This window comes from Miscanthus floridulus, chromosome 12 (genome assembly GCF_019320115.1).
Source record: "Miscanthus floridulus cultivar M001 chromosome 12, ASM1932011v1, whole genome shotgun sequence".
Lineage (NCBI taxonomy): Eukaryota > Viridiplantae > Streptophyta > Magnoliopsida > Poales > Poaceae > Miscanthus > Miscanthus floridulus.
This window is the reverse complement of record NC_089591.1, coordinates 13,388,140-13,404,860: the sequence shown is the minus strand read 5'-3', so window position 1 is coordinate 13,404,860 and position 16,721 is coordinate 13,388,140.

The window sequence follows — 16,721 nt, the reverse complement described above, 5'->3', positions numbered from 1 at the left end:
GAGGTAGCTAATCTCTTGACCCACTTCTAAGGAAGGTCGGCAGGGTTCACTATGAAGCCTTTCAAAGGTTCGTCTAACAAGTTAGGGCCATTAGATTCACTCGGCAAACAGATAAGGAACCCCTTGTCGAATGGCACAATTCCATCACAGCTATACACATAAGAGTAGAGGCTATCCTATACCCGATTCGTCAAGCCATTCTTACGCCAATAAAGGTAACCACTAACAAGCTAGAAAAGGTCCTCATACTGAGCTAAAGCCAGAGCCATGTAACCCTCACAGCTGTACTCTAAGTCCCAGATGATCACTTACAGATAAGTCCTTAGGGAGAGAAATCTAGAGCACCATAAAAATAGTCCCAATGCTCTAGCCCCCTTGTTCCATGTTGCTAAAAAGCATCTTTTAATGTTTATTGCATATACCATTAGTCAAGTTACAAGATCATGGTTGTAGTTGAGCACTAGCATCATACTACCCAATGCAATACCCCATAGGTATCAAGGTACAAGATATCAAATATCTAGGATATCCTTATTGGCAACAAGGTAGACACATGCAATTTGAATTAAATGATTAAAAGTGAATAGGTAACAAGGATGATCCCATGCTATACTTGCCTTAAACACCGATCCTTCGGTAAGCTTTAATCTTCAACGTTCTTCTTCTTGTTCTTTTTGATCACCACGTATATCTCACCGACTGGACGTAATCACAAAGCACCACACAAGCATCCATACAATCATACACGAAGCAAACAATAGATCTAAATTAGAATAGTACACCAATCATAGAAAAATAAGTAAAAGAGTTTGAAATACGATTCTACGCATCGCTATGAACACACAAACGCAAGAGGCACGCTAATCGGAGCTATAGTTAAAAAGATACAACTACCAAGAGATCTGCTCATAAAACTATTAGCTTCATGTGTTTTATTTATATAAAAACATATATAAGATATTATATAGATAATATAATTTAAGTCAAATTTAAGTTTGAATTATAATACATAAAACAAATCATATTTTATTTACAAAACCCAGTTGCATAATTATTATTCAAATTAGAATTTAAACCATGAAATTCTAGAAATAGTGACATGTTAACCACTGTTACTAACGTGTTGATCTCGTTACAATGAATCTAACACAACTTGAACGGGCCAATTCAGAAGTAAAACGCAGAAGTTATGAAATAAACAAGATTTCCTTTATTAAAATAATAGATTAAATCTAACCTTGAATTTTAAAAGTTGAAAACACATCTAACAGTTGTAGAAACATGTAGATTATGAAATTACGAACCTAACGCAAGTTGAATGGGTCAAATCAGAGTTCAAACGGAGAAGTTATGGCTAAAACAAAATCAGTGGCAAATCTGTAAATAAGTGAAAACCTATTTTTGAATCTAAACCGACGAAACTATGCTTTCAAAACAAGAAAATAAAGTCTAGAAAGGCGCTAGGGACTGCGGGTTCTATAATTGAAAAATAGGGGGGGTTCTTTTGAAAATATGCCCGCCGAAGGGGTATGGGATGATCTGGACTCTTGATTTAAGAATGGACAGCGGGGATTAGAGGAGGGAGGGAAACAGGAGATCCGCCCGGTGGCTACAGTGCACGGTGCGGGGGCCAGCCATTGCCAGCGACGAGGAACTTCATGGTGAGCTCGGTTTGGGCAAATCCGAGCCCCATTAGACACGGGAAGAGGACGGGGAGCAAGTGGAGGAGATGGCGAACCCGATGAGGGCATTAGGGTGGCCCGACGTGGCACGGCGGCAAGCTGTCCGCGGTGGCGCCATGGCAGCAGCGGCGGAAGCTTATGGTTCTTAAGCCTACGGTTCACAGTTTGACTAACTGAGGGCACAGAAAGCTAAAGAAGACGACGACGAACTTGTTCGGATGATTTACCTCGGCGTGGAGGGCAGCGCAGCGCTCGGCGAACGGACGACGGATGGTGGCACTTGGCTGAGGCGTGCGGCTCTCGGGCTATACGGTTGCTGCGGCTCTCGAGCTTGAGATTGGAAACAGAGGGCTTGGGCGTCCGCTATTTAAGGGGCATAGACACTTGCGGCGCAAGGCAACAACGCGGGCGGAACAGTAGTGGACTCCCAGTGGCGGCAGTGGTGGAGTCCTGGCGGTACACGGCCTGAGGTGGGAGGCGGTCCTGATAGGGAGGCCCCACCTGTCAGCGCAAGAGAGAGGTTGCACATGGGCTGCTGCCTTCAGGCTGAGTGGAGCTAGGCTACCGAACTAGGCCGAGGCGTGAGAGAGAAGAGCAGGCTTCTGCTGGGCCTCAGCGACGCAGTGAAGTGGGGAAGAGAGAGAGAGCCGAGCTACGGGGGAGAACCAGGGGAGCGAGCGGCCCAAGACCCAGGACAAGGGGCGGCTGAGCCTGTGGGAGAGCGAAAAGCAGAGCTGGGCCAGGCGCGCAGAGGGCAGAGGTAGGCCGGGGAAAGGAAGCAGCTTAGCTAGGCTTGCGCGGGAGAAAAAAAATGGATGGGAAGGAGCAGGCCGGCTGCTAGGCCGAAAGAGGGAGGAGGAGTGTTTTTCCCATTTTCAAATATGACCAAAGTCAAATTCAAATGGGGTTTCAAACACACTTTTTAATTCAAACAAAATGAGAAATTTTGATAAGTGTTCCAAAAATAAATTTTACACCTTTTTAAATTCTTTTATTTTCTAGTTCTGTTTTCTTTCTTTTCTTTTATCTCCAAGCCATTTTTAATTTCATTTGCAAAAGCAATTTAAACCATTTTAAATTTTCAATCAAAACCACTCAACCAAATAAATCCAATGCAAGGGCATGTATGCTCAAACATGTTGCTACCCTATGATAAATTTTAATTTAATGAAAAATTTTATTTTCCTATATTTCATGAGCATAAAAATATAGAATCAAATTATTTTAATCCTATTTTCAAAAGAGACAAATTTTAGGGTGTTACAATTCTATCCCCCTTAAGATAAATCTCATCCCCGAGATTCGGAAGACGTCGACTAGGAGATAGGGATACTCTGTCCTTGAATTCTTCTTTACTTCTTCGTGTAGTTCCATCATCTTGATAAGGATCCCACTTTACTTTGCATACCTGTTGTCCTTACTCCCAATAACTTATCAAACTGATTCCAAGATTCTGAAAGGCACTCCAAACAACACTCAGGTAACTCCAATCACTAGGCCATCTTTCCTATAATACCAATTCTCTTTCTTAAAATATCCACCTTTCAATGAAGCCTTATGAATCTCTTGGTCAGAAGGAGAATCTACCACCATTCTTCAAAACATTAATGTTTTCGGTCAAGTTGCTCGAACTTGGAATACACTTCTTAGTCCTTGGTGTAAGCCGAACTTTCTTAGCACAATTCTCCATTGCTAAGGTCATCGGCCATGAGTTTTGCTTCTCCAGGTGATAGCACTTTTTCCAAGTCATAATCAATTTCATTCCAACGAGAATAACACAAGCTCAAGACCAACTTAGTGCAAATGTCCCATAGATTCTTGTGATCCTCCTATATGTCACTTTTACTTCCAAGAAGATATTACTTTCATGCTCCATAATGGATAACTCCTGATGCATATTGGGTAGTTCAACTCACGCTTCCTTAGTTGACTTAATGAACAAGCGATACTTTTCTTCTAGTTTAAGGACACATTCCACACCTTGACAGGGTGCATCCTAGTGGATATAAGGCTCTTGTCCTGATCTGGCAAAGCTAATATTTAGGTTTTACTCCAACCTCTTCTTGGACTCCATCAAACACTTAGCTGAGGTCTCTTGATCCAAACTAACTTAAAAACTTCTCCGGTAGCTCTACCAAAATCTTGATGATGTTGGATAAACCTTCGTTGAACCTTTAATCAAACCTCATTGAGACTCTGAGTTTCTCTCTCATCTTAGGGTACCACCAGGCTTCCGCTGCGCAATCTAGAATGTAGGACACTTCATCTGGCAAATTCTTCAACTTGGCTACCCCCTTAAGAAGAGATAAACTAGGGGACACCAAAGTATAGCTTGCATCTCCTTCTAGATGAGTTAACTAATATCAAGACGTTCTGTCATCCCAATGATACTCTTGTGTATGGGTAAGAACAAGAAATCTAGAATTCCTCGCTGAGATGAAAAACAGCAGCGCAATAAAACAGCTGTAACTCCCATTCTGTTAATCCAATGAAGTTATAGCTTATATCGTTGGAAATATTATAAAATTCTCCACAACTTCCTTATAGAACACTTTTCCAAATTCTGCAGTTAACTTGGTCGAAAATGGTACACAACATAAACTATTCCTAGATTCCAAACAGCACAGATGCATCGCCTTGTGATTTTTGTATCTCCATAACCAAAATAGATATTAGACTGATTCTTACGCTCAGAGAAAGATATTGAAGTCTACTATTGTCCAGAAGTTTCTCATGATTTTTGGTTGTACAAAAATAGTGATATAAACCTAAAGAGTGTAGACTGCTCCGAAAAGACAGGATAGAGGAAACAGAAGAAAACCATAACCCAACTATTTATTGCATTTTCCTTATTCCTTAGGCCTATAAACTAAATGAAATTGTGGGAACACCCAACAAGATCATTGCAATCATTACAAACATTCAAAACAATCATAAGTATAATGACAATTCAACAAGCAATAAAGATTCACAATTCAATTATTGACTCAACTTGCGATACTATCGTCCTCATTGTACTAGGGGTAACAATCCTAAGGCTCATCTTCAGATTACGCAAGAAAGTGGTGAGAGACAGTTCTAAAAGCCTATCAAATCAAGGAGTAAAGATGAGAACCAAGACTTTAAAATAAGCACCAAGGTAGAGATGAATAGCAAGGGTAGAGATATAGTAGAGAAAAAAATATCAAGGTTCATGGAGCAAGGATTGTATAGCAATTTCAAAATCTTAAGTCGACCAATTTCTAACTAGGCTTGCGTCCTACAGTCAGCATTACTCTGATACCACTTTGTAGCACCCGATTTTAAGAACAAAACCAGATACGCACCATATGTGAGCCCAGGAAGTCAAATCTCACATATAGCTATAAATAAGGGTAATATCAAAAGACAATGCTTAAATACATAGCGTATTAGTATAAAGATTATAACCTCAGAGTATAGATAGCGGAAAGACTAACTCCGATCTTTAGGCGAAGACTCCAAATCCATAGGGACAACTGATTGGTTGATCACAAGCCTAATTCCTCCAAACTCTAGCAATCTGGTACCCATCTGGGATTTTTCCAAAGATTTAAAAAGTAAAGCAAGCGTAAGTACATGTCGTACTCAACAAATATAACATGGGGTTCATGAGGCTCAAAAGGCTGACACTGTTCAACTGCGATTAACTTTTAATGAGTCATGATTTTAGCATAGGAGTAGCAACAAGTTTATCACAAGCCCATGTAACACATGATCAGGTAAACATGAATAATGAATAGCATAAACTAGTAATCATTAGTGAGCATATTCATCATCAGTATCATCCATGTTCACCATCATTAACCAGTAGTGATGATCTATTCCATAAGGGTTCCAAGGCCGCTCGTGACCGTGAGCACGGCTGATATACTAGTTTTACACTCTGCAGAGGTTGTACACTTTCACTATGAGTCATGATTTACCCTTTCTCCCGAGGTAGCTAATCTCTTGACCCACTTCCAAGGAAGGTTGGCAGGGTTCACTATGAAGCCTTTCAAAGGTTCGTCCTAACAAGTTAGGGCCATTAGATTCACTCGGCAAATAGATAAGGAACCCCCTGTCGAATGGCACAATTCCATCACAGCTATACACATAAGAGTAGAGGTTGTCCTATACCCGATTCGTCAAGCCATTCTTATGCCAATAAAGGATAACCACTAACAAGCTAGAAAAGGTCCTCATACTGAGCTAAAGCCAGAGCCTTGTAGTCCTCATAGCTGTACTATAAGTCCCGGATGATCACTTACAGATAAGTCCTTAGGGAGAGAAATCTAGAGCACCATAAAAATAGCCCAATGCTCTAGCCCCCTTGTTCCATGTTGCTAAAAAGCATCTTTTAATGTTTATTGCATATACCATTAGTCAAGTTACAAGATCATGGTTGTAGTTGAGCACTAGCATCATACTACCCAATGCAATACCCCATAGGTATCAAGGTACAAGATATCAAATATCTAGGATATCCTTATTGGCAACAAGGTAGACACATGCAATATGAATTAAATGATTAAAGGTGAATAGGTAACAAGGATGATCCCATTGCTATACTTGCCTTAAACACCGATCCTTCGATAAGCTTTAATCTTCAACGTTCTTCTTCTTCTTCTTTTTGATCACCACGTATATCTCACCGACTGGACGTAATCATAAAGCACCACACAAGCATCCATACAATCATACACGAAGCAAACAATAGATCTAAATTAGAACAGTACACCAATCATAGAAAAATAAGTAAAAGAGTTTGAAATACGATTCTACGCATCGCTACGAACACACAAACGCGAGAGGCACACTAACCGGAGCTACAGTTAAAAAGATACAACTACCGAGATATCTACTCATAAAACTATTAGCTTCATGTGTTTTATTTATATAAAAACATATATAAGATATTGTATAGATAATATAATTTAAGTCAAATTTAAGTTTGAATTATAATACTAAAGTAAAACAAATCATATTTTATTTACAAAACTCAGTTGCATAATTATTATTCAAATTAGAATTTAAACCATGAAATTCTAGAAATAGTGAGATGGTAACCACTGTTACTAACGCGTTGATCTCGTTACAATGAATCTAACACAACTTGAACGGGCCAATTCAGAACTAAAACGCAGAAGTTATGAAATAAACAAGATTTCCTTTATTAAAATAATAGATTAAATCTAGCCTCGAATTTTAAAAGTTGAAAACACATCTAACATTAGTATAAACATGTAGATTATGAAATTACAAACCTAACGCAAGTTGAACGGGTCAAATCGGAGTTCAAACGGAGAAGTTATGGCTAAAACAAAATTCAGTGGCAAATCTGTAAATAAGTGAAAACGTATTTTTGAATCTAAACCGACGAAACTATGCTTTCAAAACAAAAAAATGAAGTCTAGAAAGGCGCTAGGGACTGCTGGTTCTATAATTAAAAAACAGGGGGGGGGGGGGGGTTTCTTTTGAAAATCTGCCCTCCGAAGGGGTACGAGATGATCTGGACTCTTGATTTAAGAATGGACGGCGGAGATTAGAGGAGGGAGAGAAACAGGAGATCCGACCGGTGGCTACAGTGCATGGCGCGGCGGCCAGTAATTGCCGGCGATGAGGAACTTCACGGTGAGCTCGGTTTGGGCAAATCCGAGCCCCATGAGACACGGGAAGAGGATAGGGAGCAAGTGGAGGAGATGGCGAACCCGATGAGGGCATTAGGGTGGCCCGACGTGGCACGGCGGCGAGCTATCCGTGGCGGCACCATGGCAGGAGCGGTGAAGCTTACGGTTCTTAAGCCAACGGTTCACAGTTTGACTAACCGAGGGCACGGAAAACTATAGAAGACGACTTCGGATGATTTACCTCGACGTGGAGGGCAGCGCAACGCTCGGCGAACGGACGGCAGACGGTGGCACTTGGGTGCGGCGTGCAGCTGCAGCTCTCGAGCTATACGGTGGCTGCGGCTCTCGAGCTAGAGATTGGAAACGGAGGGCCTTGGGCGTCCGCTATTTAAGGGGCACAGACACTTGCGGCGCAAGGCAACAACGTGGGCGGAATGGCAGCGGACTCCCGGCGGCGGCAGCGGTGGAGTCCGGGCATTAGATAGCCAGAGGTGGGAGCGGTCCTGACAGGGAGGCCTCACCAGTCAATGCAAGAGAGAGGTTGCGCGTGGGATGCTGCCTTCGGCTGAGCGGAGCTAGGCTAACAAACTGGGCCGAGGCGAGAGAGAGAAGAGTGGGCTTCTACTGGGCCTCAGCGACGCAGTGAAGCGAGGAAGAGAGAGAGCTGGGCTGCGGGGGAGAACCAGGGGAGCGAGCAGCCCAAGAGCGATGACGAGGGGCGGCTGAGCCTGTGGGAGAGCGAAAAACAGAGCTGGGCCGGGCGCGCAAAGGGCAGAGGCAGGCCGGGGAAAGGAAGCGGCTTAGCTGGGCTTGCGCGGGAGAAAAAAAATGGATGGGAAGGAGCAGGCCGACTGCTGGCCCGAAAGAGGGAGGAGTGTTTTTCCCATTTTCAAATATGACCAAAGTAAAATTCAAATGGGGTTTCAAACACACTTTTTTATTCAAACAAAATGAGAAATTTTGGTAAGTTTTCTAAAAATAAATTTTACACCTTTTTAAATTCTTTTATTTTCTAATTCTCTTTTCTTTTTTTTCTTTTATCTCCAAGCCATTTTTAATTTTATTTGCAAAAGCAATTTAAACCATTTTAAATTTTCAATCAAAACCACTCAACCAAATAAATCCAATGCAAGGGCATGTACGCTCAAACATGTTGCTACCCTATGATAAATTTTAATTTAATGAAAAAATTTATTTTCTATATTTCATGAGCGCAAAAATACAGAATCAAATCATTTTAATCCTATTTTCAAAAGAGACAAATTTTAGGGTGTTACATTTTCTTCTATGAAACACTAACATATATCAAATCAAGCAACTTCCAAGTGATACTGATTTTTTTCTTATAGTATGTTGAACAGTATGCTTACTTGGTATGGTGTTTGGATCCATATACTGCGAACTAAACTTTAGCCCGGTCACATCGGATCTTTAGATATCAATTAGGAGTACTAAACATAGGCTAATTGCAAAACTAATTACACAGATAGAGGCTAATTTGCGAGATGAATCTATCAAGTATAATTAGTCCATCAGCTTGTTCGCTTGTTGGTTTCAGCCAGCCCAAACCAACCAGCCAACAGTGTTTTCCTCTCACAATAAACCAGCACCAGCCAGCCCAAACCAGTCCAGAAACCAACCAGCGAACAGGCCGCATGATTTGACAATGGTGTGCTACAGAAACATGTGCTAATCATGAATTAATTAGGCTTAATGGATTTAGTCTCGCTAATTAGTCTACTCATGTGCAATTAGTTTTATAATTAGCTCATGTTTAGTCCTCCTAGTTAGCATCTGAATGTCTGATGTGACGCGAACTAAACTTAGCCCCTGGATGGATTTGTTCCTTATGCAATAATGATAACATCTATCTTAGATGTTTTGTTTGTAAGACAATCAAGGTTTGTGCAAGTATTTAGCTCGGACAAACATGGCATGCAGTAAACAGTAATACGGCACCCTTCTATGTCTTCTTATGGTCACTACTAATATTTCCTACATATACAATCAGTATTTGCAAATATTATACCTTTGCTGCATTTCCAGTATGTTGGGTAATTGACGAGAGTCTAACATAGGGATATGTTAAGTCTCCAGGAAAGAGGAAGCCGACCGACGGACCTAACCGATCCTATAGATCGCTCAGGGGCTATACTCATCAGGTACGCTCACATGTACCCTCTGTAAGGAGTCAGGGCGAGCCAGAGCGCACCGCCGCTGCCACCACTCAAGGCTCACGCGCACCCTTGCAAAATTTCATTGTCTTATTTCAAATTATTATTATTATTCTAATTGTGAAAACAAAACGTGATGTAGAGGCAAAGTAAATGCTATTCACGATGGCTAAAGGTTCCTTCATAAAGAACTTCATCCATAAAGAACTTCATCCATGGATTTATCTGAGTCATTTATTATCGCACACAGGACATCTGTTTATTGATTAATATTGAGCGTATGCTCAGGGCAAGCAAATTACACAGCATTTCTTGAGCCCCAGAGATTATTTAGATATAGGTCTAAACCCAGAACCTGCTGATGCAACATACCGTGTCTATAGTATGTAGGATGTCCGGCCTGCATATGCGTGGAACGACATACATTTATGAACTATAGGGAATGTATGAAGCCACTAATGATGAGCTGGGGGTTGTTCATTAGGCCATTGATTGTTGAGATAGGAAACCAGCGGTTTGAATTATCAGTACTGTCAATCAGCTTCCTTCCAAGATTTATGCCTTCATAAAGCTCGTTCCTTCATTGTTTCCAAACGAATTCGCCAGCAAGATGGTTTCTACGGCCATTGTTCCAAGAAAACTTGCATGATCAAAGTATGAAATAATGCACATCATGTTCACCAAAATGAGCAGTGCCACCGTTGCAGGCTTCATCTGCGAAGATGATGGATGCCTACGTGTTATGCTTCAATTTCTGACACAATGAATGGAAATTATATTGAATCCTACTGAAAAAAAATTGTACCTCGCAAAAAAAATGACTCACCCCAAGTAGCTGATAATTGGAGACTTGTGTTGTTTATAACTAAAGATACACCAGGCACGCTATATATTGCCATATTAATAGAGAAGTAACTGTTTTGGTGAAGAGGACACTCATGATGTTGAGCAATTGGGGTTAGGGGTTGGGGAGCTGCGAGCCATTACTTGATATTGGTCTTGGCGCACTATTTTGCACTTCAAAGTCACTACTATTGCAAGAATTGGTTTTGGCAATCCTGCAAGTGGTAGTGATAGCTCCTGCTATTGCTGCCAGGTCATGAACTAGCAGTTTCGGAGGTCCATCCCACGCCGTAGCAGCAACCTTCCGCACCCGGCGTATGAAGACCATGGACTAGAACCCCAAACCGACTTGTACCCGACGTACCTCGGAATATAAGAGGAGGGTCGGCTTCTAGAGAAAGGGGAAGGAACCCAGAACAGAATAGTAGCAAACCGAGAGGAACACTAGGGAGTTCCTCCCCGGCTACCTAGCTAGAGAAGGCCGGTTCCTTACTCGCTGCGGAAGAACACCACCGCCAACGAGCCATAGGATAGCACCGAGCAATCCCCTGCCAAACTCTCGTTCTCCTTCATTGTAACCCCCTGACTTGGGTGCTTCTGAATACGAAGAACACCTCACTGCTGGACATAGGGCCTCGATAGCCCGAACCAGGATATCTCCCCTTGTGTTTTTTAGTACCCGAGCTACCTGGAGACCCACACATCGACTTCCGATGAACAACCATGATGCTTGTCGCGGTTATGAACCTGTGTCAGGAGGCTTAAAATTTGGTAGCGAGGAGTAGCAATAATTTAACAGAAATTGCAAGATTGAAAAGTAGTTTGGATCTTCCATCAGGTTGAGGTAACTATCGATTTGGTAGAGAACGACACACCGATCCGGCATCATATCACAAAGCCCAGAACCGTGCAACCTTAGCACCATGTCTCCTATGGTTATCAACCGTGTCAAAATCTAGCTGACATCATCAAGAAGGCTAATCCCTGCTGTGAATCGAAGAACACAAGCATGATGGCTTCAAATGATTAATAGGGTCAAGGCACAGAGTTATATGGTGACTCAAATCCTAGTTGGACTAGGAATCCCGAGATCTTTGCTATAAGGGCTCCTACTTGTGTATGTATAGGACCTTGGAGGGGCCTGTATATATAAACAATAAGATGGAGGTCATCTTACGTATCAACCAAGCCAATATAAGCGTCTCATCTCTAATGCTCGTGTAGGGCAAAAATCAGGGTGGAGGGGAGATGTCAAAAGGATAGGCTTTGACAGTTCTATCGCACCAGATTCTTGTTTTAGAGTAAGAATCAGATAGTCCTATAGAGTCAAGTAGGGTTACGAGAGAGTGATAATCACTTACACTCTTTTGGAGTTGAACTTTTAAAAGTTATATGATCCCCTCTCTGTCAAAATTCTAATATTTTATCGTTCTTGATACAGTATGGTGTAAATTTATGTTATATACTTGTAATATTTTATTTAAAAAAATCTGTGCTGCTAGTGCACAGACACAGAGGTAGTATCAGATTGGAGCACGTGCCCTAACTTTCGCTTCACCGACAAAGTCCATGCCGCAATTTCCATTCCAAGCTTCTTAGGCTTTCTGCATTACTTACTGCATATGAGATTTCAAAGCCTGAAAAAAAGCATGTTGGTTGTTACAGGCTTTAGCAGTGCCTCTGTTATTTAGGATTGTCGACATGAACCACGTAGACACAATAACAGATAAATGAACATACCACCCATTTCCCAAGGCACACCCGACAGGAACAAAATGATTAGCAGTTGCATGTCGTAGCGACCAGAGGGCAGGAAGAGGGTGTCTACATATATGCTGATTGCTGAACGTGCTGATTTGAATGCCAAAAAGGCAAAAAAGTCTACCTTCCATCCTTTTTCGAATTTGAAACCAGAAGCTTTATTCTCGAGACAAGAATGCCAGAGCTGTCAGCACAACAGCCATTCTGTACATATTTATAAAGCACAGTTATATGTTTATGGTATTCAGCGACAAAATAAACAGTCACTCATAAACCTGCTGTCGCTGTTTCCATTTCTCCCCCTCCAGCTTCTTCCAGGACTCAAGAGTAATGTCATTATTGATCAATATATATGATGTTATTCACATTTCAAGGAGTCTGCTGTTATTCACAATAGACTCCTTGAAGGACGACATTCCTAAATCAGCTTGCCCAAATTTGTTGCATCCGGCCATGTTGCAGCATCCGGCCAGGGTGTCACAAGCCATGGATGTAAGGTTAGAATTAAGAGGCTTTCACTACGATTGAGGTGGTATATAGTGCACGGTATCACAAGCGATTTATTTTTTATTATACACAAAAAATTATGACAATTTTGTAATAAAAATGTTGCACATAGACCATAGCTTAACTACTAATATTTGCTAAAAACGCACTAAGCCTTAGGTTGTGAAAAAATGCAGTGGGCAGGGGACTGTTCCATGGGGTAGTCGTGGCCGTGGGCTCCTAACATAGATTTAGGATACGTGTGCATGCGCCATCATCCAACACATGCTAAGTCATTTGATGAAATAATAGTAGTCACAAGAATTTGGATAGGGCACAATGTATATTTAAAATCAATGGAGAAGCGATTCAAAAGAATTGTCGTTAATGATATTTTATTGAGCTGTGACCTGGGACAATGGAAGAGGTTTGAAAAATGAGATATTCCAGACAAATAGATGAGCATGTTTAGTGGTTTATCTTGTAATCACCTTCCTAGATTGTAAGTATGGATGGCTACAACTATAGGTGCATCTAGGAGAAAGATTGGTTGTCGATAACCCACAATAAGAGTATCAGTTTCCCAATTAGGGTAGTGGGTTTTGTGCACGCGCACTTCTCTTTGTGAATAAGAATCGAGTGCACCCACAGAATATTTTGATATGTCCAACACACAAATAAGACAGATAATATAATTATGTCACAAATAACATGCTATCAACTTGATGGCACATGCACCAAACACACTTTCGATGTCTATAACTTTATGGAAGTACTTGTCATTCGTTTACCTGTTTATGCATATGTATATTTACTATTCCCCTATATTTCAACATATAACGCATGGTTTCCACCAGCGAGGACCAGAAAAATAGAATTTGCCATATAGTTCCTTCAATAATATACATTCCAAACAACAAATTCATAACCACAAAAGGGTCCATTAAAATGTTAATCCAATGATATTTTCCACATTACAAATTTTATATATCATGTGAGAATAATTTCTAGGTTAATATTATGGGTTTCGAATAAAAAAGTAGCACTACTACAGATTTGGACATCACTGCCTGATTTGTGAGAACAGCAGTGATGTACCTTCACTGCGGGTTCCGAGCTTGAAAATGAGAAAATGATTGGGGCTGGGCTAAAACCGGTAGTGAAGGACCACATCACTGCCGGTTTGTGGCTTGCACCGGCAGTGAGTTGGCGGCCACTTATCACTGCCGGTTCTAACCAAGAGCCGACAGTGATTTGGTGCTATCACTGTTGGTTCGAGCCAAGAACCTGATGGTGATAAAACAGCAGTACAAAAAGCTAGCACCGTCCTCTTCTTCCTCCTCTCTTCCATCCTGAGCACAGAGGTGCGTGTTTGGGCCGATCCCTCCATTGTTGTGGCTGCTCTTCACCGTGAAGCTAGCTCTTGGATTTGGAAGAATGGCTTGATCTTTTTGCTTTAAGATTAGTAACAAGCATCCACTCATTTGATTTTGTTGCTTAATTGGCGTTGTTTTGATGGCTACATTACTTGATTCTCATTCTAGTTCTTTCTCCATTCTAGAGAGCACTTTTTCAATTGGACTTTGTGCAAGGCTTGCAAGTAAATTGTGGTGAATCCATCATCCAAAAGATTGGTGTCTTTGAACACAATTAAAATCCTAGCTAATTACATGGTGGTCAAGATCATTGTCAGTATGTAATGCTATAATTAGTTCTTAATAAGAGTAGAGTAGATTCTTTTACAATTTTGATGAGCAAACTAATCCATGTATCACCTACCAACACGTTGTTTGGAGCTATATTGTTGTTCATGGTCATGTCTCCAATTTTAGTCTTTTTTTAATTAGTGTCTCCATTTTTATGTGGCATCGAGTAGAATAATTGTTCTTCATTATTGTGCAATAATTGTTTTTAATGGTGCTACTATTTTCAATTTATATGGCCGAGGCTACCAATTTCAATATTCCAATAATTAGTGTACAATAATGTTTTCCAAAAATGGGGTGACTAAATTAAATAAGTGTAGAATAAATTGTTGTTTCGAGCAACAATTGTTGTTCATGAAGCTCCACTTGTTATTATTTTCTCTGTAATTACTGTCTCAATATTTTGTTGTGTAGAGATGGATCGAGAGTGGACGTATGGGACCTGAACAGACAAGTGGTACCTAGTTGGCGTCGGTAAGTTTCTCACCGATGCTAAAGCCCATGCTGGGAATGGGAACCCCTATCTTCTGTCCATGCAAAGATTTCATGAATCAAAGGAAATAGGCTCAAAATTGAGTCTGTATGAATGCACTTGGTTACCAGGGGGTTCATGGCAAACTATACGATACGAACTATGAATGGCAAGGTTGGTGTGAATATTCCATAGGAAAACAATGATGATCTAGCCATGCCTGATGTGGCCATGCTTGACGTAGCCATCCACTATGCTGACGAGAAACCTGGTGTCAACATGGAACCTATGGCACAATTAATGATGTGTTTAGGAACACGCTAGCTGACGACACCAAGGATAACGATGGCATTTCTCAGCTGCTATGTAATGTAGGGACCGAATGTCTTAGTGAAAAACAGCTAAGCTAGAGAAAATGAGACAAGATGGCAAAACACCATTGTATAAGAATTGTCCACTGAGCAAATTGAAAGCCGACGTCATGCTGTTAGAGTTCAAATCGACAAATGGATTAAGGGATAATGGCTTCAATCAGTTATTAGGTATAATAAGGGAAATACTCTCAGAAACAAACTGAGTTGCTAGAAAAGACATACCTGGCGAAGCAAATGATCTGCCCCATCGGCCTCGAAGTTGAAAAAATCCACGCGTGTTCCAATGATTTCATATTGTACTGTGGAGATGAATACAAAGACTTAGATACGTGCCCCAAGTGTGAAGCACCACGGTACAAGGAAGGGCCGTCAGATGAGGGTACCAAGACCAGAGAAGGTCCCATGAAGGTTGTTTGGTATTTCTCTATAGCTCCCTGGGTGCATAGGCTATTTACATGTGCAAAGTCAGCCAAGCTGTTGCGTTGGCATAGCGAAGAGCATAAGAAAGATACAATGACGAGGCACCCCGCCTATGGGAAGGACTGGAGGACAGTCAATATAGTGTTCTATAAGAACATCGGTGGAGAGGTAAGGCATCTTTGGTTTGGTTTGAGCACAGATGGGATAAATCCTTTTGACCAGGTTAGAAGCAATCATAGCACCTAGCTAGTGACGCTCTGTATATACAACCTTTCACATTAGCTCATTATGAAGCGGTCATACATCTAGATGCCACTACTAATCCAAGGGCCAAGAAAACATAGGAATGACATCAATGTATTTCTAGAACCAGTGATTGATGAACTAGTGGAGATGTTTGAAAAGGGTGTGGAGGATGTTTGGGATGAGTACAAAAAGGAACATGTCATGATCAAGGTAGTACTTATCGCTATAATCACCGACCTACTAGGTCGAGGTTGCTTGTCTAGAGAGAAGACAAAAGGCTATACTAGATGTGTTGAGTGCTTGGACGACACCGATGCAGTACATCTACCAAAGAACTCAAAGATAGTTTATATGGGACACCGTAGATTCCTACCTTAGGATCACCCTTACCGCAGGAATAGAAAATATTTTGATGGGACTATTGAGAAACGCTTACCTCCAAAATATCGAGACGGGCATGCGATACTTCGAGAAGTCAATAAACTAGAGGTTGTCCTTGGGAGGGGGAACAATACAGTAGCAATGCCTGATGGTAGCGTCTAGAAGAAAAATTGGTTTTCTGGAAACTACCTTACTAGCCAGTGCTAATTGTACGCCACTATCTTGATCTCATGCACCTTACTAAAAACTTGTGCGGTAACACGCTTAACACCTTGATGGACACTGGGGGGACATCGAAGGATTTATTAGCCACACGTCTGGACATGCAACACTTGGGAATAAAAAAGGAGCTGCATCTCGTGGTGCTAGAGGATGGTTAGTTCAAACTTTTAGTTGCGTCGGGGAACTTGAAGAAGGAAGAAAAGCGTGCGCATACATTGACGAGCATAGGCAATCGCTGTAAACTTTGTATCCGAGCAGGTCGTAGGTTTGGCTTGATAAAAAACATAAGGAGAAATTTGTCAGCTGGTTGCGATGCCACTTGATTAG